This window comes from Pinus tabuliformis, chromosome 5_1 (assembly GCF_031772625.1).
Source record: "Pinus tabuliformis cultivar Carrire ecotype Pingquan chromosome 5_1, CPIR1, whole genome shotgun sequence".
In the NCBI taxonomy this organism is placed as follows: domain Eukaryota; kingdom Viridiplantae; phylum Streptophyta; class Pinopsida; order Pinales; family Pinaceae; genus Pinus; species Pinus tabuliformis.
In genome coordinates this window covers 571,929,209-571,955,581 of record NC_142305.1, presented here as the reverse complement: position 1 = coordinate 571,955,581, position 26,373 = coordinate 571,929,209, and positions in this window count along the sequence as shown.

Here is a 26,373-nt window from a genome sequence, read left to right as displayed (position 1 = left end):
GTGCAGGTACTTTTCAAGCAGATTAAGTACGGAAAGGAGCGAGAGAATTGGTCAAGGGAGATAAGGAGTAAGCGAAAGCTTCAGGTAGGCTTCTTTACTGTCTTATTTAATCTATTGGTTATAGAAAAAGTAGAGAATGCTTGCACTGTTGTTCTAGACTTAGCTACTAGTGTAAGGGTTTAAGCGTTTATACGTAGACACTAATACTTCCCAAAACAGTAGCAAATAATGTCTCCATTTTTTTAAAGCTTGCAAAATAGCATAAAATTCTTTATCATAAGAAGAATATTTCTTCTTAGCTTCATTTAGTTACTCACTAAAGTAGGCTATTGGTCTCTATTCCTGACTCAAAACTGCTCCAATTGCAACTCCACTAGCATCAACTTCAACTTGAAATACTTTTCCAAAATCAAGTAAAGCTAAAATTGGTTTCTCTATAATTTTCTTCTTCAGCAACTTAAAATTTTTGTCTGTTGCTTCTATCCACTTCAATGGTTGATTAGTATCTTTGATTGTTTCAATAATTGGTGCACAAATCTGACTAAAACTTCTGATAACTTTTCTATAAAAACTTGCAAGACCATGAAAGCTTCTCACCTCAAATATGTTTCTTGGAGTAGGCCAGTTCCGAATTGCTTGGACTTTCTCTGGATCCATTTTCAAACCTTCTTTAGAAACTACAAGTCCCAAATAGACTAATTTTTCTTTCATGAAACTATATTTCTTCAGATTTATTAGCAGTTTCTCTTTCTGTAGAGTTCTTAAAACCAACTTAAAATTTTCCTCTTTGCTTCTACTGAAAACTAGAATATCATCAAGATAAACAATGACAAACTTGCCTGCATATTCCTTCAAGATAAACAATGACAAACTTGCCTGCATTCTTCCATTCATCTCCTTATCTAGTCCTTATTTGATGGTATCCACTTTTCAGATCTGTTTTAGAAAAATACTTTGACCCACTTAAACAATCCATCAAATCATCCATGCGTGGTAAAGGAAATCTATACCTGATAATATTCTTGTTTATGGCTCTGGAATCTGTACACATACGCCATTCACCCCCTTTCTTTGGACTGAGTATTGTTGGTACAACACATGGACTACGACTCTCTCTAATTAATCCCTTATCCATCAGTTCTTGTACTTTCCTTCCAACTTCTGCATTTTATTGAGGAGTTAACTTGTATGTTGCTTTGATTGGCAAATTTGCTTTGTTTGACTAATACTCTTGATGGGTGGTAATGCATTTGGCAACTCATCCACAATAATATCAACAAAACCATTCAACAGAGTTTTGATTTCTTCAGATAAATCATCTAAGTTTGTGGAAGTTAAAATTACCTTAGGTCTCCTTATGACAACAAAATGTATATGTTCATCCTTCTTGACTCCTTACAGCAATTATTTCCCACTCATTAGCATAACACTGTTTCTAGGCACTTCTTTGCCTGCTTCATCCTTCAATGGCAGCAGTGTGTGTTTATTTCCATCCTTCTCCAAAGTGTAAGTATTTCTTCTTCCATCATGAATAGCTTTCCGATCAAACTGCCAAGGTCTTCCTAGGAACACATCTCATACATCCATTAGCATTACATCACACAATATCACATCCTTATAAGTACCAATCTGTGTCTCTACCTTGCATTGTTCTGTCACAATAAGCTGATGTCCTTTTTGCAACCATGATACTTTGTAAGGAGTAGGGTGTACTGTTTTTACTAGTCCTAACTTATCCACCATTTCTGTAGAAACAAGGTTATCAGTGCTTCCATTATCAATTATCACTTTACAACATTTTCCTTTGGACTTGCATGTAGTTCTGAATAAACTCTTTTTCTGAGTTGGTTCTCCTGTCCATTCTCTGCTTTAAGCAATGCCCTTTTCAACAACAGTGATTCTCCTACTTTAGGTGATTCTTCCTTGTTTGCAAATTGAGGTTTTTCTTCCTTTGCCTCAGCCACATTCACATTTCTCTGATTTGTTACTTTATTATGAGGACAGTACCATGATCCATGTCCCCATTCTCCACATGTATAACACCGAATTTCTCTTCCTCGACCTCTTCCTCTGGGTGAAAATATTCCTCTACTAAAGTCTCCTCTCTGTGGTGGTCTACTACTTGAACTTCCTGCTTCACTCTGATGGTGCTGAAATCTTGGTCTAGTAGTTCCTCTACCTCTTGCTAAACTTTTCCCTATGTTCCTTTGATTTTGTTTCCTCAACATCTTCTCTTCTGCCTTCAAAGCTGCTTGATAGGTATCTTCAATTGTCTTCAGACTCAGCAAGCTAATTTCATCCTGTATGTCATATCTCAACCCATTTATGTATCTGGCTACCTTTTCTACATCATCCTCTGCATGTCCTTCTCTAATGCTCAACTTATAAAACTCTTCTGTATATTATTTGACAGTCATTCCTTTTTGCCTCAAATTTTGTAACTGTCTAAAAAGATTTAACTGATAATCTTTTGGCATAAATTTAGCTTTCAATCTACTTACCATTTTATCCCATTGTTTGATCTTGGACTTCCCCTTTCTTGCTCTGGATGTTTGTAGTTCATACCACCAGATAGCTGCATGACCCTTCAATTTGGTAACTGCAAATTTCACCTTCTTTTTATCATCAACCTCCTCATAGTCAAAATACTTGTCTAATGAATTGATCCAGTCCATCAATTCTTCTACATTGAGATTCCCATCATACAAAGGTATTTCCACCTTTGGTCTTCCACTTGCTTTGGCCAATATCTTGAGAACTTTGGCAGCTTCACTTTCATCCTCTTCTTCTTCCTCAAAAGATTCTTCTGCAGCACTGACATCTCCTTCATCAGGTGCTCTCTTTTGCACAGTCTCTATTGTCTCCATCCTTGTACGTAGATTTCGGATCTCATCCAGCAGAACTGCATTCGCTACAGGTCATCCTCGACCTATACCTCCTTCTCTCCTAGGTGGCATGTTTACTGTAGCAAAAATTAATCTCTTTTCTCTGATACCAAAATTACGCAGGAGGTTGACGAAAATGAGGTGGTAGTCTGTAATTCAACTATTGGTTAACTTTGTAACCAATTAGTTGTGTGTTCATGGATCTTGTACGTGGATTTTTCCTCCTGAGGGTTGTTAAGTCCCAAACCTGCACTTCCCTATATCCCCTTTCAGCCTTCTTTTTCCATTTACTTCATCCACCAAGCTGTCAAAACATTGCATATTAGTCTAAAAAGAGCTTATGAAATGGTTTCCTAACTATGTTTATGACTATTGTTTGATTTAGATTTTTGTTCAAGAAGCTGCGGAAACTTGTCACTTTCCACAGCCAGCCCAAGTTTCCGCAGCCATTTTGTTAAAGGCTATGTTACAGGTGTCCAATGGAGAAACCGGCCACATGGGTAAGCTGCAAGTGACGTGTACATGGAGTGTGTCCCCTCAATTCAGCCAAATCACTCATAAACAGTCGTGGTCAACGACGGTCAAAGGAAGGGCCAAATGAGGAGTTTTGCGGTGGCACGGCTTTGTTTTGCCCACATGAAGGTTTGCGTGGCACGATCCTTAGTTTCCGGAGGTACTGGCACACCTGTAGAGCAGCCCGTGAACTGAATCGAGCAGCCACCACTCCATGGATTCAACTGTCATGATGACCATCACGCTAGATCTCATGTCAAGGAGATTTACGTGTCTCTTGGCAGCGTAAAATCTAGGAATTAGTTGCAGCACCTTTACTTATAAATAACGCGTTGATATACGTTGGATAGTTAGTTTTTGAAATGTAATTTTGACTGTTGTTATCAGCCCACTGTACTGTGCTTCACTCTATTTTATTACTGCACTTTAAATACATGAGAAGACAGCATTCCTGAATTTGATTTGTGACTAAGTGATTGACTGGCCGAGGTTGCAGAGGGCCCCTGTACACCAAAGCTTTGTATAGTTTCTTACTTGCTTTCATTTACTATTTTTACAATCATTGCTTGTATATATATTGCGCTGTTTTGATGTTCAATGCTGTCCATATTTCCTTTATGTTTTCTTTTATAACTGTTAGCTGATCAGTGCTTCTTTTACAGGTTTTTGTAGGTAGCCCGGGCAAATTTACATATTTTTTATAACTACTGACATGAGATCATCTTGTCCTTTCTGCTGATTTTCATTTCCTGAGTTTAATTCTAGCACTGTCATTTTTTTCAAGTTTTGTTTTGCTTATTCACTTTTCTGCTACTTAGACATCATATTACTCATCTGTTTATGATTTCCTTTCTATAGTCAAGCGAATCAATTAGTAAGGAATCAGAATATTACTTGTTGTAGTATGATTTAGTTTGCTTTCCTGTAAGTTAGAGATTGGATTAGTTATGTCATTTTCAAGAGTTGAAATATGAATGAGTAGTTAAATCTTAGTTTCCTTTTATGCAATTTAATTTCCTGCAATTTAGATATCATATTACTTAGCTTGTTTATGATTACTTCCTATAGACGGAGTGAGTCGAAAGGTGAAGGGTCAGAACGGGGGTTGAAGTAGTGTGATTTAGTTTGCTTTGATTTCAGTCTTTGAGTTGCTTTAAGTTCAGTTTTTACTTTCTTTTTCATACAGCAATAAGGATACTGAGCCATTGTCACTAGTTTACTGTTTTGGTACATTTACTTCCTTTTAAGAATGGATTTCATTACAGTTAGTTTGAAACTTTCTTTTTGAAAACTTTTAAGTTTGGAAAATCTCTGTAGAAATCACCATTACCATCCATACTTAACTTTCAATTTCGCCATCACACACTAGGGAATCCATAGAAGATAAACCCAAAAACAAACTAAAAAAACTCAAAAATGACAAAAGACTAAGAAAACGGTTATCTTGTACATATAGTGCACTTCACTTCATCAGTTTACGAATCCCGGATTGACATTTTAAATAGCAATTTAGGACACACTAAATTGACCAAACATTTTGGCACCGTTGTCGGGGAAGTGAAACTAGGTAGCCAATTTCTTAACAAAAAAAAAAAAAAAAAATATATTTCAAGGAAGGAAAATTGATAACCTCTCAAAGTATGCTCTCCTCTTGCACTTAGTGTGATCTGGAGGATCAGAAAAGGGAAAGTTATTGGTTTAATAGTTTCTTGAGTATGCTCTCTTCTTGCACCTAGAGTGACTTGGAAGATCAGAAAGAGAATTATTAGCCTGACTTGAAGAAAAATAAAAATGACATGCATAGAGCAAGAGATTCTAGGGGAAGGCTTTTAGCTAGAGCCAAGAGTTCGATTTTCACAACTCCATCTACTTCAAGGAATATACAAGAGACACCTCCATCATCTCCAACCCACACTCCTAGCCCTAGGATTCCTGGAATTCAAGAGGCAGTAGTTGAATTAGGAGACTCTTCCACACCATCCATCGAATCTGAATTAGGAAAAGATCCTTTCTTTCCTTCTACAGGGAGACACATTGTAATTGAAGAAGTAGAATCACCTGAGGAAGAAGAGGGAGAAATTCCTCCTCGTTCGCCATTAGTAGAGGAACCAGAGGACTCTGAAATCTCTGAGGAAGCTATCATGACAGAGGAGGTAGTTAACAGATTAGGTAGAGGTAGAGGTAGAGGAGGGGGAGGAGGAAACAATGGAGGAGGTAGAGGTAACAATGGGGGAAATAGGGATGGAGATAACTCATTCAGATTTCCTATAGTCGATGAGGATTCTCGAGCAACAATGAAAAATATTTCACCATCTGTCCTCCCAAACTTTCATGGGTTAAGAAATGAGGATCCTGAAACATTTCTATTTGAGTTTGAGGTCATGTGTCGAACTTATGATTATCTGGAAGACTCTCAAAAACTCAAACTGTTTCCTTCAACATTGAAAGGAGCTGCTTTGAAATGGTTCATGGGATTACTCACTCAATCCATTAGGACTTGGAATGATATGAAACAAACATTTTTGGATAGATACCTGGACTATTGTATGCCCACCAATCACAAGGATGAAGTATTCAAAATGGTGCAAAGAGAAGATGAAAATTTGGAGGATTTACTTGAAAGATTCCAATACAACCTGAAAAGAGAAAAAATGAGTAACTTAGATGAGGAAACCCTGAAAGACCTTCTATTAAAAGCCATTAGAGATGAATGGATAGATATTTTGAACATGATGGGAAAAGGAGATATATCTCAACTTCCACTTCATGATATAGCAGAGCTATGTGTCCATCTCTCAAGAGGAAAATCTAAAACTGGAAAAGGGCCTAGAGATCCTTCTCTCATCAGAGCAAACAAATCTGCAACTGGATCAGTAAGTAGGGCTGAGATTGGCAATATGCTTGATGAATTCAAAACTGGTATCTTAGGGAGTCTTAGTGAGCAACTAAACACTCTTAAGATACACAATAAGCAGCAAGCAGAAGGTGAAGCTTTGGCCGTCTTTTGCCCAAAATGTAGAAAGAAACATGCTCTAAGGGAATGTCCCTTGGATGTAAAATTTGTAGAAACATGTGTGATTTGTTCAGAGAATCATGAGACCAAGGATTGTCCTTCAATTCATAGGCTCAAAGCTGTCTTCCAAGAAGATCCAAATACAATTGAGTCTCTCTGTTTTGTTGCAAGGAGACCTTGGCAGGGGCAACAAAACCAAGGGTTTAACAACTTTATGAACTTTCAAACCCCACCAAATTGGAATCCTTGGCAACAACCTTGGTCCCAACCTCAAAATCCTTTTCAATCATGGGTACAAGGCATGCAAAATCCTTATGGGAAATTTGCTCAATTTTATCAATATCCTCCATCTTTTCAAAACCAACAAGCTCCACAACTTCCAAATCAAAATCCACAACTATCATTACCATTTCAACAACAACAACAACAACCTTCTCAACAGAATCCAAATTCTCAACTCTTGCTTCCATTCCAACAGAAGTCAAATCAACTTCCTTCCCAGCCATTGCCAAACCCCAATAATAAAAACCCTCAAAATGCTTACATGGTAGAAGGTCAACAATTTCCTACCTATATGATTGTTCCTCTCAATGATGTACAACTCAGATCTGGTAGAGTTTTAGAGAAACCTTCTATAGATGCCCAAAAGCAAAGCATTTCTGAGGAAGATTCTCTTGAAGCCAATAAAGGTTCTGAAGCATCTCTTCAAAACCCAAGCACTCAGAAAGAAAAAGAAAAAGAATTAACCCCCACAACTCCTATAGTTGAGCAACTTGCATCTTCATCCACACCTCCTTTTCCTGAAAGATTACAAATTGACAAAGGGGTGGAAAAACAAATCTTGTTGCCTGACTATGATTTTCTAGATGAATTGAAGAAATGTTTGTATCAAGATTCCCTTGTTACAAGCCATTAGAGAGATTCCTATTCTAGCAAAAACAATAAAGGAGTTGAGTCTTAAAATACCAGGAATGAAACCTAGAGATACAAGAAGAATCCACCTGGTAGGAAAAATTGCAGATATCATGATGGGAAAAATTACTATGCAGAAGTATGTAGATCCCGGTAGTCCAATTGTCAAAACACATATCAATGGGGTAGAAATTCCAAATACTTTGATTGATTTAGGGGCTGCTATCAACATCATGAGTAGACAGACTATGGAACAGCTGAAACTTCCTAATCTTCTTTTTACACCTACTTTACTGCAACTTGCAGATCGATCAATTATCAAACCAGATGGTGTATTAGAAGACATTTCGATCTCCTTAGACTCTTGGGAATATCTAGTAGATTTCATGATTTTAACTCCCAAGAGTAATTTAGGAGGACACCCTCTCATCTTAGGAAGACCTTGGCTAGCCACAGCTGATGCTTTCATCAGTTGTAGGTCTGGGGATGTGTGTATTTCTGATGGTAATTTGACAAAGAAATTCAATCTGTATCCTCCAGCAGAAGCAATTACAGAAATAGGAGATAATGAGTGGGTTGATGATGAAGATACTATACAACCTGTCTTTACCATTTCTGAAGTCAATGAAGATAGTCAAATTCTGAACACATTAGAAAACTTTGAAACATATTCAGAATATGACCACACACAATTTCAGTTAGATTCTGACATTGAGTATCTATCATCTAGACAAATGTCTCTTTTCTCTATGGAAGAGTTTGGTAGTTCCGCCATTGAGATCTTTCCAGGTAAAACATTGAATATTAACAAAAACTTGTAAAGATCACAACAGGAAGAACTAACCAAAATCTTGCAAAAACATTCTACTGCATTTGCATGGGAATATACTGATATGAAAGGTATTGACCCTAAGACTTGCATTCATCACATCTATATCGAGGAAAACAGTAGACCAATCAGACAACCTCAGAGAAGGATGAATCCAAACCTTAGGGAGATAGTGAAAGAAGAGCTCCAAAAACTACTCAATGTAAACTTCATTTGTCCAATTTCAGATAGCCGATGGGTTTCTCCTTTGGTTATAGTACCTAAAAAGAATGGTAAATCGAGGGTATGCATTGATTACAGGGAATTGAACAAAGCAACTTTGAAGGATCACTTTCCTTTACCCTTTATCGATCAGGTATTAGATACTTTAGCAGGCAAAAAGTATTTTTCATTTTTGGATGGTTTTAGTGGCTATAATCAGATTCAGGTAGCACCTGAAGATCAGGATAAGACCACATTTACCTGTCCATGGGGAACTTTTTCTTACCAAGTACTTCCTTTTGGATTATGTAATGCACCCGCAACATTTCAAAGGGCAGTACTAGGAATCTTTTCTGATCTAATCCATGATTGTGTAGAGGTTTATATGGATGATTTTACAGTTTATGGTAATTCGTTTGAAGAGGCATTAGAGAATTTGGAAAAACTCTTTATAAGATGTAAAGAAACAAACCTATCATTGAGCCATGAAAAATTCTTTATGATGTTTGCTGAAGGGATTGTTTTAGGACATCATATTTCAGGGGATGGGATTAAAGTTGATAGATCAAAAGTTGAAGTCATCTCCAAGTTGCCTATTCCAAATTGTCAAAAAGATGTTAGAAGTTTTCTTGGATTTACTGGATACTATAGAAGATTTATTGAAAACTTCACCAAAATAGCATCTCCACTCTTTAAATTACTTACAAAAGACTGTGAATTCAAATGGGATCCTGATTGTCAATCTGCATTTGAAACTTTGAAAACAAGAATATTTGAAGCACCCATTTTGAGAGGGCCAAATTGGAAACTTCCTTTCCATATTTCCACAGATGCTTCAGATACAGCTCTAGGAGCTGTGTTGGGTCAAAAGGATTTAGTTCCTTATGCCATTTACTACACCAGTAAAAATTTGACTCCCACTGAGTTAAACTATACTGTGACTGAAAAAGAGTTCTTAGCTATTGTTCATGCAATCAATAAGTTTAGACATTATATAACAGGCTATGAAACTTTTGTCCATACTGATCATTCTGCAATTAGATATCTCATGAACAAACATGTTACTAATGGCAGAGTTACAAGATGGCTCTTACTTTTACAAGAATTCAATATTATTGTGTTGGATAGACCAGGGAAACAAAATACAGTAGCTGATTTCTTGTCTAGAATCCAAAATACTAATGAAGATTCTCCTGTAGAGGATAAGTTTCTAGATGAGTATTTATTTGCAGTAACTACTAAGACTCCTTGGTATGCAGATATTGCTAACTATTTGGTTACAGGAAAGCTACCTCCACATTTATTTCCTGGTGAAAAAAGAAGAATTATTCAAGAGAGTTCAAATTATTCATGGATTTCTAATGAATTGTTTAAAACAGGGCTAGATTGTGTGATCAGAAGATGTGTTCGGGAAGATGAAATTCTTGACATCCTCAAGGCATGTCATGATGAACCATGCGGTGGACACTTTGCTGACAAAAGGATGGCCTATAAAATCCTTTCTTTAGGATATTATTAGCCTTCCCTTTTCAAAGATGCAAAACAATATGTCAGAAGGTGTGACAGCTGCCAAAGAGTTGGGAGACCGACTCTTTCAAATGAAATGCCATTACAACCACAGGTACTCATCGAACCCTTTGAAAAATGGGCTTTAGATTTCATTGGACCCATAATCCACCATCTAAACAGAAAAAGTATATATTGGTATGCACTGATTATGTCACTAAATGGGTAGAAGCCAAAACATTGCCTTCTGCCACTGAAAATTCAGTTGTTCAATTTCTTTTTGAGGATATTTTTACTCGTTTTGGTGTCCCAAGAGAAATTGTGACAGATCAGGGAAGTCAATTTACATCTAACTTGATGGAGAAACTGATGGAAGAATACAAAATCAAGCACAGAAAATCTACTCCTTACCATCAGCAAGCAAATGGCCAAGTGGAGTCTACAAACAAAGTTCTTGAGAGCGTCATCACCAAAACTGTTCATCTACACAGAAAAGATTGGGTAGAAAGGCTTCCTAAAGCCTTATGGGCCTACAGAACTACATGGAGGAATACAACAGGACATTCTCCCTATGAAATTGTTTATGGGAAAGAAGTCCTGCTCCCCATTGAGTTTCAAGTCAAGACTTTAAAGATGGCAGTCCAATTGGGGATGAATCTATCAGAAGCCCAAAAGCACAGAATGGAGCAGCTGAATGAGCTAGATGAGATTAGACAAGAAGCAATTTTAAGGACTGATCTAGTTCAACATCAAAGAGCTAAGTGGCATGACAGATACATCAAAGAGAGAAAGTTTCAAGAGGGGGATTGGGCGTTACTGTTTGATTCCAAGTTCAAAGACTTCAAAGGTAAATTTCAGACCCATTGGCTTGGGCCATATGAAATTGACAAATTCTTTAACAATGGAACGGTAAGAATCAAGACCATTAATAAATTTCGGATTTCTCTTATTGTGAATGGCCACCGATTGAAAATTTATCATAAGCCACTCTCAAAAGAAGAATTTGTCAAGATGTTCCAAGATAATTCCGCAATAAGGCTAGTGGAGAAGAATCCTTCTTCCCCACTAGCCTAGCCTTTGTTTCTTTCAGTTAAAAAAAAAAAAAAAAGTTGTATAAGCCTGAAAACCAATCATAGATTGGCAGTCTTATACAGAAAATATAGAGTGAAAATCAGGGACACTTGACACTCTATATTTTCCAAAAAAAAAAATCTCCTCTCCTTCTCTTTCCATCTTCACTCCACCTCATTTTCCATTCCACTCCATCTCCATCTCATTCACATTTTCTCTTCACTTCACTCCGCTTCATTTTCACTCCATTCCACTCATTTCATTTTCATTTCATCAATAAAAGTTCCTTTCAGGACTATTTTCACTCAGTTAGTTCTTTTCTAACTATATTTGTTCAGCTAAGTGGGTGTTGTCCCAATTTCCGCAGCTGAAAGCAGTTTCCGCAGCCAGAAACGATTTCCGCAGCTACCACCACTCTGTTTTTCAAATTCGCAGTCAAAATGTGAGTACAAAAATCATGAAAATGCAGGTGTAAGTGAGCAAATGCCATGAAGACATGGAGCATCTCCAAGACATCAAGAAAGAACAGTTGGTTAAAAGTTATGAGCAAGAAATGACAAAGTTTCCAAAGGTATGAGCAATTTTTTTTATCAAATAGCAATTAAAGTCATGATTATGCATAGTTATCAAACCATAAAAAGTTCTACTATATGCAATGATTCGATATGATAACTCCATTATCCACTCCTATCCCACGATATTACTCCATACACCATGCATTCATTTCTTAACGGTCTCATGATGGGTTTTCCGGTTTAAACTCAAGTTGACTGCACTTTCATTTGCCACCTGCGCTCATAAGATGTGACCAATCCCTTTACGACTCTTCTCCACCGTATTTCCCGCAGCCATCTATCAAAACGTGTGATCTCCCGTACGCAGCCGTTAAATAATAAAAAAAGATCTCACCTCCACTACCATTCACTTACCATTTCATTTAAATATCTTCCTTTTCATACACATGCATTTCAATTTGTGAACTCATTCACTACTGCTTATCCTCTGTTCCGCCTATAATCTGAAGCATTCCTGTTACCTGCTACCGATTGCAGCCACTGCATTTTACCATAAACCCTGCAACCGAGCTACCTTCCCTCTGCTAAAATCCTCATATGCAATTGCATCCTCAATTGAAATTTAAAACAGAGAAAGGAATGGGAAAACTACTAAGGGCGGAGCCAGAAGGACCGAAATATCTAGAAGGTTACCCTCAAGCCAAGGATTTACTGAAGAAAGCCAAATGGTTACGCTTCATTCAAAAGTTTAAAGGCTATAACAAAGAAGTAACCAAGGCTTTTGCACGGTCTTTCGATGGTCAAATGGTGGAGATTGGAGATTTGAAGCTCACGGTGACCGAAACAACAGTAGCAGCTGCCACAGGCTTACCCCAGGAAGGTGAGAGATGGTTCAAAAATAAAAGCGTGGATGAACAGGCATGGAGAATTATGCTAAGAAACCTAGGTATGGACACCACTGTGTTTACTAAAGGAATTCTTGTTCATGCATTGAAGGAAGAATGGGCTAGTCTGCTGTTAGTTATCCAAAAATTTGTCACTTGTGAAGGACGCTTTGGTTCGATGTACATGTACCATGCTAGACTGTTGATGAATTTCTTAGAGAATCAAACTCTTAATTTGCCTTATTTCTTACTGTTGAGTTTGAAGAAGATGAGTATTACAGTCCAAAAACACATAGGCAATATAGACCCTCATCTATACCATCATGGACTTATAAAAATTCTTATTGAAGACCAACTAAAGAAAAACAAAGATACATGGGAACAATTCTTGATAAGAAACTACTTCCAAGAGCCATCTGAGGCCTCTGAAAGTAGTACACCAAAGACACCAAGAAAAAGTAGGAGAAGAGAAAAGATCACCACAGTCCAAGACTCCCCTACTACAGAAACTCAAGAAATTGGTCAAAAAGAAGAAGAAGACAAAACTATAGACAAGAAACAGAAGAAATAAAAAGGCAAAAGGACCATCCAAGAAGTCTACCAATCACCTAAGCCATCCATAGAGGAGGATTATCAACCACTTTCAGAAAGATTAGTACATCTTCAGGCTACTGCTATAGCAAAGAAAAAGGAAAAAGGAAAACAGAGTATACAAGAAAAGAGTACTAGTCCACCATACTTAAGGAGAAGCACAAGGTTAAGAGGAAAGGGGAGTAAAACACAAATAAAATGGCCCCACTTCATTGACTTGGGTGGAGAGACACCTGAGAAAACTCCAGCTGGCCGTAGTCCACCTCGTCCTCAGCCAACCATTGAAACCAGTCCTCCACATGATGAAAGCCCTTCTCGGCCAGAGCTAGAGAGCAATCCTCCTCCTCCACCAGATTTTGAACTCAGTCCAAGAAAGACGCCTGAAGTAGATCCTAATCAACAGGAAGTATATGAATACTTGGAATCATTAGAAAAATCAGCTGCAGGTCCAAGTACCACTCTGCCACTAGATGCACAAGTTCAGTCCTTAAAGCAGGAGGTATTTGAATTAGAGGTCCTAAACAGGCATATCAAGCAGGAAAATGAAGCACTCAAAGAGCATAGCAAAGTAGATAAAATTATTCATGATAACACTATGCTCCATTTAGGACTATGGCAAAAGAAAAACAAGAAACTGAAGAAAAAGTGCAAAAAGTTGAGCAGAGCACTGATCAATCTCAAATTCAGATGTCTAATAAGGAAACCAAGAATGGTGGTAGCACCAAAGAAGAAGAAATGAGGGCTAGATGTCCTAGCAGAAGCATCAGAACATATGGATTAGAGGGGAGTGACTAAATTTTGGTTGCATGAGGACATGCAACACCTTCACAGTGGGGGTATGTTGAGTCCCAAACCTGCACTTCCCTATATCCCCTTTCAGCCTTCTTTTTCCATTTACTTCATCCACCAAGCTGTCAAATCATTGCATATTAGTCTAAAAAGAGCTTATGAAATGGTTTCCTAACTATGTTTGTGACTGTTGTTTGATTTAGATTTTTGTTCAAGAAGCTACGGAAACTTGTCGCTTTCCGCAGCCAGCCCAAGTTTCCGTAGCCATTTTGTTAAAGGCTACGTTACAGGTGTCCAATGGAGAAACTGACCACATGGGTAAGCTGCAAGTGACGTGTACATAGAGTGTGTCCCCTCAGTTCATCCAAATCACTCATAAACGGTCATGGTCAACGACGGTCAAAGGAAGGGCCAAATGAGGAGTTTTGCGGTGGCACGGCTCTGTTTTGCCCACGTGAAGGTTTGCGTGGCACGATCCTTAGTTTCCGAAGGTACTGGCACACCTGTAGAGCAGCCCGTGAACTGAATCGAGTAGCCACCACTCCATGGATTCAACTGTCATGATGACCATCACGCTAGATCTCAGGTCAAGGAGATTTACGTGTCTCTTGGCAGCATAAAATCTAGGAATTAGTTGCAGCACCTTTACTTATAAATAACGCGTTGATATACGCTGGATAGTTTTTGAAATGTAATTTTGACTGTTGTTATCAACCCACTGTATTGTGCTTCACTCTGTTTTATTACTGCACTTTAAATACATGAGAAGACAACATTCCTGAATTTGATTTGTGACTAAGTGATTGACTGGCCGAGGTTGCAGAGGGCCCCTGTACACCAAAGCTTTGTATAGTTTCTTACTTGCTTTCATTTACTATTTTTATAATCATTGCTTGTATATATATTGCGTTGTTCTGATGTTCATTTATGTCCATATTTCCTTTATGTTTTCTTTTATAACTGTTAGCTTATCAGTGCTTCTTTTACAGGTTTTTGTAGGTAGCCCGGGCAAATTTACATATTTTTTATAACTACTGACATGAGATCATCTTGTCCTTTCTACTGATTTTCATTTCCTGAGTTTAATCCTAGCACTGTCATTTTTTTCAAGTTTTGTTTTGCTTATTTACTTTTCTGCTACTTAGACATCATATTACTCATCTGTTTATGATTTCCTTTCTATAGTCAAGCGACTCAATTAGTAAGGAGTCAGAATATTACTTGTTGTAGTATGATTTAGTTTGCTTTCCTGCAAGTTAGAGATTGGATTACTTATCTCATTTTCAAGAGTTGAAATATGAATGAGTAGTTAAATCTTAGTTTCCTTTTATGCAATTTAATTTCCTGCAATTTAGATATCATATTACTCAGCTTGTTTATGATTACTTCCTATAGACGAAGTGAGTTGAAAGGTAAAGGGTCGGAACGGGGGTTGAAGTAGTGTGATTTAGTTTGCTTTGCTTTCAGTCTTTGAGGTTATTTAAGTTCAGTTTTTACTTTCTTTTTCATACAGCAATAAGGATACTGGGCCATTGTCACTAGTTCACTGTTTTGGTACATTTACTTCCTTTTGAGAATTGATTTCATTACAGTCAGTTTGAAACTTTCTTTTTGAAAACTTTTAAGTTTGGAAAATCTCTGTAGAAATCACCATTACCATCCATACTTAACTTTCAATTTCACCATCACACACTAGGGAATCCATAGAAGATAAACCCAAAAACAAACTAAAAAAACTCAAAAACAACAAAAGACTAAGAAAATGGTTATTGTCATGCGGAAAGAGTCAATTTTGCAGACAAAACCGACCTCCCTAGAAGCTAAGGCTTTCTAGTGACAAACAAAACAATCAAGCACTATCTTTCCCTAAATATGCATTTAAAATACAAGCAACCAGGTGTTTAAAGCATACCTTTAGTCCAACGCTATTTGTAGCAGCCAAGCCTCTCCGATCCAGATGAGCTCCTCCTTCTCCTTGAAGCCTACATTCACTAACAAGCAAACGATTACATAGCACCTGAATAACTCATATAATAAAACACATTCATCATAAAGACCAAGGAGTATATGAAACAAATTATATATAACAACTTGTTGAGAAAAATGAACTTAATTGTATTAATTGGAAACAAAAGAAACCATTACAACCAGTGCCTTGGTGTTGTGCAGGTCCCTCCCAGGGTCCAGCAAGAGTTCTCCTTTACTTTGATCAGCTCACCCACTTCCAAATGAAGCTAAGAAAGGATGGGAATCTCTCCTCTCAAGCTCTATAAGGGAGTCCTAATTTCAACAGCATCTACCCTTAGGAATGTTCAGCTTTCAACCTCCCCTCCCTCTGGCCCAATGCCTGTATTTATAATGCTTTGGAGGAAGTTAATCAGGTCCACCATCAATGGGATAAGCCCCTCTTTCAATGGGATAGCTCCCCACTTGATGGGATAAGTTCCTCTTTCATAGGGATACATGAACCATCTAGAGGCGCTCAATATACGTCAAACCATCTTCTAGAATGCTCTAGAATCGACCACAAGTAACTTTTTTGAGGTAAAACTCGCGCCTTTTGACCTTTACAGGAGTACGCACCCACCCCTTTACAGACAGAGCGTACAAGTACGCAGGTATTGTGAACTTGAGGTGCGTACACACAGGTAAGGGTAAGAGAAACTGCGTAACCAGAGTTATATTGACTTTTTAAGGACTTTCTCTCTTTCTTGGAGTTTGACATGAGGAGCAGAGGTATAAGACTTTCCAAAGGAGGACAGTATGACAGTTGATGGAGCCATACCGACTGTAGATAGTCATGGTGACAAATTTTAGTGTAACAGATTGCCCCCTAAAGTGTGAAGCCTGTAGTAGATTAGGGTTTCATATCATCTAGGAAGGGTGAAGCACTTTATCATTTCAAGGATTATCTTGTGGAGAGCCCAGTTGGAACCTGCAAATATTCAACACAAAATACATATATAAGATCATATCATCGCTGAGGTAGGCATTCCCATACTCAGATTGAAAACTTTAATTAACAAACTAACTACTGCTCTGATATAGGAATGATTTCGCAGTACATCATAATCATAGACTCATGTAGACACAGTATGGACGCAGCCATCTGTTTATGATTAGCCTACTGTATAATGAATACAAAACTCCTCGCAGCCTGGATGGTGGAAACTAGATCCAGGGTCTTCATCTCTACTTCCCGAAATAGTATGATTCTATCCATGCGAATAAATGAGTTGATGTCGAACATGGTAGAAACCACTTGATTACCAGTCAATGATGTAAACTGTTAAAAAGTGTGAGAGAGACCACCAGTGATGTCAATGGTTCTCAAAGTACCTAGTACAATCCGTGAGATGTGAGTAAATGTGTTGATGTCGAACATGTCACGGAATCCTTCGATCGAAAGTCAATGATGTAAACTGTCGTCAAAGGCGAGAAACATGCCGTTGATGCATGCAGATTTCAAGGTACTGACGATTTCTAGGTCATCTTTCTAGATAATGTGCTGATGTCGATAGAAAGCGACCCGTTGCAGGCAAGCCCACAACACGAAATCATAAATCAAGTTGAAGAAATGTAGCTGTAAGGACTGACTCAGGGATGGTCAAGATGGATGATAGGTATTTTGCAGATGAATGGTTTATTTGCAGTGACCTCTTGAACACATAACGACACAACAGATGGCTTGGTGACAATTGACCCAAAGTTAATACCCGGAACTGGCTGAAGATTTTCAATGTGGTTTGATCAACTGTTAGGCAAAGGATTTCCCAACCCAGGTGAATGAAAAAGTGTCGTGTTCAAGAGTGGTGATAAGGTTTGTCTGAGACAAAGGATAACAAATAGGCTCATTTTCCTCTCTTTTCCCCCACCATTTCTGGCAAGTACCTCTTTATTTTTTACAAGCTTGAGGAGGATAACACATGCTTGATTATAAGATCATCCTTCGGATGAGTCCAACTTAGTTTAGATTCGAACCCTAAGAAGGAGTGGTCCGTTCCTGTTTGTAATCGAACAGGTCCTTTACTGTGAAATTTTAACAAGTCCAGTATAGGAGAAACTCGGCGTTTTTCAATTTTAGAGAGTCTGAAAAACTTAAGAAGACTCCAGGGTTGAACTTTTTCGTAAATTTGTGTCTCCCAAGCCCGAAAAAGTATAAAATAATACTTGAGAGAACCGCTTGATCTTTACGACCAAGGAGTACTTTCATGATTAGTGTCTCTGACCTGAAAAGTAAAAAGCGATCAAGGACACGTCGTTTTATTTCCAATATCGAATTTGAAACGACAAAAATCCGGCAATCATTTCATGTTTTTACGGTCAGAAAAGGGCTGTAAGAGGACCATCTTTTAATTCCGTTTTAACGAGTGTAAAAGAAACGCTCGGCAATCTTTTCATGTTTTAGGAGTCAGAAAAGGGCTTAAAGATGACTCTGATGTTTTTGTTTGTAAAAAATGACAATTTTCCCTGAAAATCCTTTATCCTGCACAAAAACCAACACATTACTCATACCTGTTTAAGATAGATAAAAATACTTTGAAAAATACCTTTTCATGGTGAAAAATAAACAAATTTACCATTTATTTACCCAAAAAACCTATAAAAAGGGCTTTTACCAATTCATTTTTACCATTTTACTGTTGAGGAGAGAAAAAGGGCTTTCGGCAAGAAACTTCCCCTGGACATTGCGGAGAATCCGACCGTCGAAATCGAACGCCGTCTCTTTCAGGTATTCTACAACATCCTCCTTTTAGAATTTGTTTTTAGGCCCTAGATTTTATTTTTCGGAGGCTTTGGGGTTTCAAGATCCGCCTTTCGGGGTACGCAAGTGCCACACTAGGGACCCGCGTACCCCGACATTTTCTCAGCTAGGAAAATGCCGGGTGTACGCACCTTGCCTTAAGGGAACCTCCGTACGCACACTCTATTCCTAAAGGCAGGGTGCGTACTCCGCGCAAAGCGTTTTCAAACCCCAAATTCTCCAAATTGGACCAAAAATTTTTGATTTGATGGATTCTAATAGATGTTTTCTGGTGTGTAGATTGCCCACCATGCTTGATTGGCGCGAGAGAGAACACGAAGATGTTGATTTGGCCGCCATTAGTCATCAACCGTCCATTGATGCTTTGAAGGCATGCGGCCTTTACAAATACTGGGCCATACCTGGCATGAGGGCCCAAGTGTGCTTTCTAGAGTGGCTGGTAGAAAGATGGAACGTTCAGGACCAGTGCTTTTACATTGGAGGGCACCAGCTCGAGATAGAGCCCTCAGATATTTACTTTCTCACTGGTTTGCCCAAGAGAGGCGAACACTTGACTCTGTTCGGGACTAGGCCAGGTGGCCAGTTCATCGCTAGTCTCCGACTAGAGTGGTGTAACACTCAGACTCAGGAGAAGGGGATAGAGATCAAAACTATATCCCACCCTGAACTTATGGTGATTGCTTTTACAGTTACCAGACTTTGCGGGGCTTCCGCTTTACACATTGCCACTGGATCCCAGATGCGGATGGCGATTGATTGCTATCGAGGCACCATTTTCAACTGGTGTGATGCTGTGTTGGCCAATTTAAAGGGCCAACTAACTAGGGCCAAAAACGAACAGCTAAAGACTTTTGGTTATGGGCCTTTAGTTGTGAGTTTTGGCTTAGAGAGGGTTCCGATGTTGATCCCACAGCAGTTCACTGTTGAGGCTGGGCTTCCCTGAGAGCCCAAATTGATGCGATGGGTTGCGGTTATGGCCCGTCATCCTGATGAGGGCACAGAGGTTGTCCGATTTACTCTGGAGTACTTTCACTGGTTAGAGGACCAGGTCTTTTCTATACAGGATTTTCCTTATGCCGGAGTTGATTTTCGTGGAGATCTGGACATGGTTCTTCCACCGGGAGAACAATGGGATGACACAGGTAATTCATTTTTCACAAGTTTTTAAATTATCTATTTTTTTTTTGTTTGTTTTTATATCGTCTCAAAACTGACAGTAATAATTTTCAAAATGCAGATGTAGGCCCACGTCATCCAGCCAATCTCCGGCCTTTCGAGAGGAGACTACCAGTTGCAGCGGCACTGGCCCCACAGGACGAGGCCACAGAGACCTTAGCTGAGTTGGAACAAGACCTAGAGCGTCTAACGGCAGATATACCAGAGACTACTATATACAATATTCCTATCAGGCTTTAGCGCTATGTAGTCGCAGTCCCAGGACCTTTTAGAAGGTTTTTGTGTAGGGTAGCCCGAGCAGTGGTGTCATATAGAGAGCATCACTAGTGATTGGATGGTCATTTTTGTAGACACGTGTGACATTTTGGTTTTTTGTACTTATCATTTTTGCCGATCATAAGGTGTTTTTTAACCTATGATCGAAGACGATGTATTTTTTGATACACTCCTATCTATATATATCATTATTACCGGCTTATCTTGTTAAACACGTGTGATGAAATGTTTTTAAATTTACATGTATGATTATTGAAAATGTCTATTTAACATTCGAGAAGCAATTGCATCTGCTAATGTATTTAAAGACCTTGGAATATGCTAATATTCAATGTAATCAAATTCACGTTCCAAGAGACGCACTCTCAAAAATAATCTTAATAACAATGGGTTTCTAATGGCATACACTCTATTAAGCTGTAATACAACGAGTTCAGAATCCAACCTCACTATCAAACTTCGAATCCCAAATGAAATAGATTCAGACAATAACTCAATCACTGCACTATACTCGGCAATGTTGTTTGTTGTTTGACCGAGGCTCACCCCATGCATAGAAACTAACTCGTCAGAGGGTGAATAGATAACCCAAGCTGCGGAAGAGATATTCTGTGTACTACGACAAGCACCATCAGCAAATCCAATGTATGTTTGGAGAGGCATCGACATCTGCAAACATCAAGAGTAAAACCAAGATAAGCCAGAATAACGACGAAAAACACACTCTCTAAGCTAAGCACACTGTCTAAACTAACAAACACACCAGCTAGAAAGAAAAAATAACCTAACTAAAAATTCTCCATACCCATCATTTAAGCATAATACCTCTTTAGGTAAAGTCCATTTCTGGGTTTACCCAAAGAGTCCCCGTCAAAGTCCACCATCTCATAGGCCCCTTTTGCTAGCTTTCGCTTGACAATATAGGGCCCATGCCACATAGAAACGAATTTTCCAGCACCTAATTTATCATTAGCTTGATCATATAATAACACTAGGTCTCCTTCCGAAAAATTTCGAGGGGTCACATTTCGATCATACTGAGCTTTCATACGTTTTGCGTGAGTCTCGATCGCTAATGCAGCATCACGTCAAGTCTCATCTAATTGAGCTAAGTATAATAAACGCTTCTCCTCTTCGGAAGTAGCTGGAAGTAACTCGATGGCCATTTGCAGTGACGGGATTTCGCATTCAATGGGTAGCACAGCTTCCAAACCATAAACTAGTTGGAAAGGAGTGAACCCTGTTGATGTTTTCACTGAGGTTTGGTACACCCAAAGCGCGGAAAATAACATGTTGTGCCAATTCGACCGATGAATACCAATGATTCGTCGGATCATGATAACTAAAACTTTGTTGATGGACTCAACCAGACCATTCGCTTGTGGATAATAAGGAGTTGATCTATCATGACGCAAACCAAGCTGGCCTGTAAGTTCTGTCATCATAACGTTTCGAAAATGGCGCCCATGGTCAGTGATTATCGCTTGTGGGACACTAAACCTAGCAATAATGTGATTGAACACGAAAATTGCAGTTGTCTTGCCGTCTGCCTCGAATGTAGGCATCGCCTCGGCCCACTTAGTAAAATAATCTACCGCAAGGATGATATACGCATGCCCCCCGGCCGAGTGAGGGTTACATGTAATAAAATCGATACCCCATTTGGCAAAACGACCAACGACAATTATAGGGTGGAGAGGAGCAGGTGGAGCGCGCATCTTTCGATCAAACACTTGACAGTTGTGGCAGTTTTGGACCGCAGTAATACAATCTTTAAACAAGGACGGCCAGAAGTAGCCAGCGCGCAATATCTTTTGGGCTGTGGCATACCCAGACATATGATAGCCACACGCTCCAGAGTGACAGTCATTCAGAACCCTTTCAGCTTCCTCGTGAGTTAAGCAACGTCGAAAAACCAAGTCCGCCCCACGGCAATAAAGAGTATCTCCAATAATTTTGTACTGTTGGGACTGGAATCGAATTTTCCGACGTTCCGACTTTAAAACTTCGGGCCGAAAGGATTGGGTCTGGAGATAGACGATGATATCCCCATACCACGGATCTAAAGTGCTGAGTAGAAACAAAGATTCGTCCGCAATGGGCTCCTCTGCCACAGTTTCCGTGTCAGCAGGCGGGAAGTCACACATTAACTCTGCAAAAACTAAAGATTTCTTAGACTTAGATTTCTCAAACTCCAAGTCGAACTCCTGCAGGATAACAATCCATTTGGAGTACTTGCCCCCTAGCAATTGTTTAGTCAAAATGTAGATCATAGGGTTGCAATCCGAAATAACTGTAGTTTTACGGAGTAAAATGTAGTGACGAAAACGTTGGACAGCTTGAACGGCTGTCAATGCCAATTTCTCCACATGTGAATATTTGAGCTCAGTTGGGTTTAACATCCGACTAAGGTAATATATCACATGTTCCGTTCCGAATTCGTCTTCCTGAACTAAGACCATCCCGATGGTGGAATGGGCGGCGGCGAGGTACAAAAAGTAATCCTGGTTGTAGTTGGGAGGATGCAGCAACGGTGCATGGGTCAACGCGTGCTTGAGTGCATCAAAAGATTTCTGAGCTATCTCATCCCAAGTGAATTGAGTGTTTTGTTTTAACAACCGTGTAAAACCCTTTGTAACCTCGGCGTAGTTAGGAATGAATCGTCGTAAAAAGTTTGCTTTCCCCTGCAAACTTTGGAGTTGGCGAAGACTCGAAGGAGGAGGCAATTTGATGATAGCTTCTACCTTTGAGGGATCAACGTGAATGCCGGCTTTTGAAAATACAAATCCCAGCAATCGTCCTACTTCTATACAGAAGACACATTTGTGTGGGTTCAACTGAATTTGATAATGCCTACACCTCATGAAAATTGCTCATAAATGGACAAGGTGATCAGCTCGATGTAATGAATGAGAGGGAAAATCATCGAGATATGGTTGCACAATGTGTTTGATGTCATGAAACGCATAAGACATCGCCCTTTGAAAAGTTGCTTCGGTGTTCTTAAGCCCAAAAGGTAATTTGCAATAAGCAAATGTCCCCCATGGACAAATGAAAGCCGTTTTCGGTTGATCGGCAGGTAGAATATCGATTTGATTGTAACCGGAAAAACCGTCCATAAAGGAAAATATTTCACTGCCGGCACAATCATCAATTATTTGATCGATATAGGGTGTTGGATAGTTGTCCTTCGGACAAGCTCGATTAATGTCCCTATAATCGATGCATATTCTTATTGTTCCCTATTTTTTGTTAACCGGAACAATATTCGATACCCAATCCGTTAACGGGATTGGATAAATGAAACCTGCTTTGAACAACTTCTCAACTTCTGCTTTAATTGCAGCCGCTTTTCGTGGGTGAATCTGACGCAAACGTTGCCGGACGGGTTTAGCGTCCGGGTAAGTCTTGATCTCATGAAAAACAATCGCGGGATCAATTCCTGGCATTTCCTCATAGGACCAGGCAAACACGTCGCGGAATTCTTGAAATAGGGCCTTGTATGTCTGAATTTCGTCATCTGTACACGAGGCACCTATATGAATGTTCTCAACAATTCCAGGCTTGACTGAAATGTCAATGGGAATAGTGCGAGAAATGTTTCCCAAATTCAGCTCTGAATCAGGATTTTTCATTGGATTCTGAGCTTCTTTGACATATTCAGCTGTAAAGATTGATGAGAAATCATTTTCAAAATGATCATCCTCAGGTAAAAATGAAGATCTGTGATGGAGATCTTCCCATGGTAAATCGTCTACACACAGGACTTCACGAAGTTGCTCATCAGATGACACAACTTCGGGAAACGCTATTAACTCCGAGGTTGACGTGAAAATTGATTCCTCACGGACCACATTCATTTGGTCGATTTTGGTTGAGCGCGGGTCGGTAAAAGACTGCATGGCTTCATAGGCAATTTCATATGGACTGAAAGGCATAGCATCACCAAATGAGTCTATCTCAGATTCAGAAGGGACGATCCAAGGATCATCATAAACAATAGTGTTTGATGTAATCATATGAATGGATGCAAATGAAGACAATGCGTTGATTGGAGGAAAAGGAAAAGTTCCCAGTAAACCGACATCTTTAACTAATCCTACTCCAACATCCTTATAAGGGATAGTCGTTTTACCGACATGCTGAATACTCTCTGAAGAGGATGGGTCGGATGAAAAGTAAGCTAGCTAGTCTATTGTTACGATCTTGCCATTATGTGGAAACTTTATTACCCAGAAGACCGATGAAACGACCGCTATCATAGTGTAAGACCAACTTCGACCCAAGAGAAGGTTGTAGTCTAGAGGGGCATCAACCACCTCCACATCTAGACTAACGGTTTTTCCTTCGACCCCTATAGGCAAATCCTGTAGAATGCCAAAAGGATGGAACCCACGGCCATCAAAAGCCTTAAGAATTGTCGAGGATTGATTTAGTGAAGGAGAACCAAGCGATCTCCAACACTGTATCGACATAATACACGTGGAAACTCCCTCATCAATTACAGTCTGATGAATAGGCCTGTTTTTTACTATCACTGGGATCTGGAAAGCCATTTGATGAGGCGAACGCGGTGTACTATTTTCTAGATCAAAGATTATTAGGTTCAGGTCCTGAACATCAACAGCTCCTATAGCCGACAAAAGTAATTTGCGTTGTGCTGGGTATGATTGCAGCACTTCCAAAGCTCACATTGCTGAGGGTGAAACAGCTAAGTCCTCAACAATGTTATAATTATGAGCCACTCTCACATGTGGATTGAAAGCAGACTTTCGAAGTATACCCTTGGCGGGCGGTTTGATTACTAAGTCTGGGTTAGGTTTCTCGATCTGAAGTGGATCGGAACCGGGAGCTGAGGTTGATGGATTAGAATGAGAAGATTCTGCTTCTTTGCCATCAACAGGACTTTTACTACCATAATCTTGCGATCGAGTCGCAATCCTTACATGAGACATCATCAATATGGGTTCTTCACTGGAACTCGAGGAAGAACCTATCATCTTGCTCTCCTGCTTTGGAAATGGATCTTTCAAAACAGCAGGAGTTGGGGAACCCTTGACGATTTTCACAACCTCTGCCCGATGAGGGAAATCTCTTGTAAAATGATCCTCTTCACAAATAAGACAAGGATAACGAGGTTTGCGCTTTTCGTCATTGGTTTCCGACTTTTCAGTTTTCTCCTTTGGATTTTTGTCTGCTTTATTCTTCTTCTTGCCTTTCTTTTTCCCACCGGATTTTGATTTAGCCGTAGATGACTCTACAGCGTGAATATCGGCGGAAACTTCAGCAGAAGAATCTCCTGTCGGGGAGTCAGGTAAGGTTATAATAGGAGAAGAATTCTTTGAGGATTTCTTCTTGCTTTTAGTGTTCACCGTACCAATCATACCATCAGCGGCATGAGACCCCGAAGGAGCAGCAGCGATTTGATTTGACTTAGGAAGATCTGGGATCTTTTCGTGTAACGTAACTGACTGAGTATAAAATAAGTCAAGGTACTGCACTTGAGTGATCACTTGCTCCTCAGTAACTACTTCGGCCTTAGCTATGTCTTCAATAATCTTCGGTAACAATGATTTAACAAACCATTCAGCTAAGATCTGGTCCGGGATAAAAACTTTCACTAACCGCCTTCAACGTCTCCATTCATGAATATGATCGGAAATATGTGTGGACGTCGATTGTTTTAATGAAGTTAGTAACTCCGTGCCATTATCATATCTGACCGGCAACTGAAAATGAGTTAAAAACGAAGTAGATAACTGGCTAAAATTATAAAAAGAGGCCCGTGGTAACTCAATGTACCACTTGGTCGCAAGACCAATGAGAGTACGCTGGAAAAGACGTAAGCGGATCGAATCATCCAAGATGGAATTAGAGGCACACCAGAGGTGGTAAGTCATCACATGATTCGACGGATCCTCTCCAGACTTACCTTCGAACTTGGGAATGTCACTGGGCAACTTATTTGGCATTGGCGGCCAAAACGGAAGATAATTTATTGGATCGTTCGTTAGGCGCGACAAGTCTGGTAAATCCAAAGTTGCGATAAACGGTAACTGTCGATTAGGATCCCTAAAACTCTGGGTCACGAGACCAGTCCCAGGAGGAGGATATCCAGGATAACTTGGAATAGGAATCGCATTCGGGATATTGTATCCTCCCAGAAAACCAGGATTAACCGGACCGTACTGGGGTTGTTGTGATTGTTGATAAGTGTACCCAGGATACGGTTGATACTGGTAAACTGGCTGCTGGACAGCAGGCCCATATTGGTACTGTCCCTGGTACGGTTGATAAGTGAATTGTGGTTGACTGGTGACAACCGTACTTAAACCAGGTTGTCCTACAGGCATCTGAACCGTAGTTTGAATCGTGGATCCAGACGATGGTAAAGATGTCTGAGGAGTAGTTACAGAGACAGTAGAAACCGGAGCTGTCGATACTCCA